Genomic DNA, 371 nt, shown 5'->3' with positions numbered 1-371 from the left:
CCCGCCCCCCCGCCCCAGCCTCTGCCCGGCCCCGCCTGCCTCGCCGTGGCCTTGTCCCGTTCCCTTACGGTGCTGCTGCAGCCTGGACTCGACTCGCAGCCCGGCCACAGCTGCCCCCACCCGTGCCTCTCTCTCAGAAGCGCTTCCCCCCCTCGTGTTAGAAGGGACCGGTGCCATGACACCGATGTACACAAGCTCTACGCACTGAAGACAGAGCCCAATGCCAACTCTGAGGTTTATTACGGGGTTTATTAGAACTTCTTCACACTGAGCAGCGCGGGGGGAGCACAGCCAGGGCGCCGGAGTTCTGCCTGACTGCTAGAGCAGCAGTTGCGCAGCGAGTGACAAACCCAGCACGGTGCTGGCAGCTG

The sequence above is a fragment of the Buceros rhinoceros genome, unplaced genomic scaffold (genome assembly GCF_000710305.1).
Source record: "Buceros rhinoceros silvestris isolate BGI_N320 unplaced genomic scaffold, ASM71030v1 scaffold34270, whole genome shotgun sequence".
Taxonomy (NCBI): domain Eukaryota; kingdom Metazoa; phylum Chordata; class Aves; order Bucerotiformes; family Bucerotidae; genus Buceros; species Buceros rhinoceros.
The sequence above is the reverse complement of the archived record's forward strand: the minus strand, read 5'-3'. Positions refer to the sequence as shown.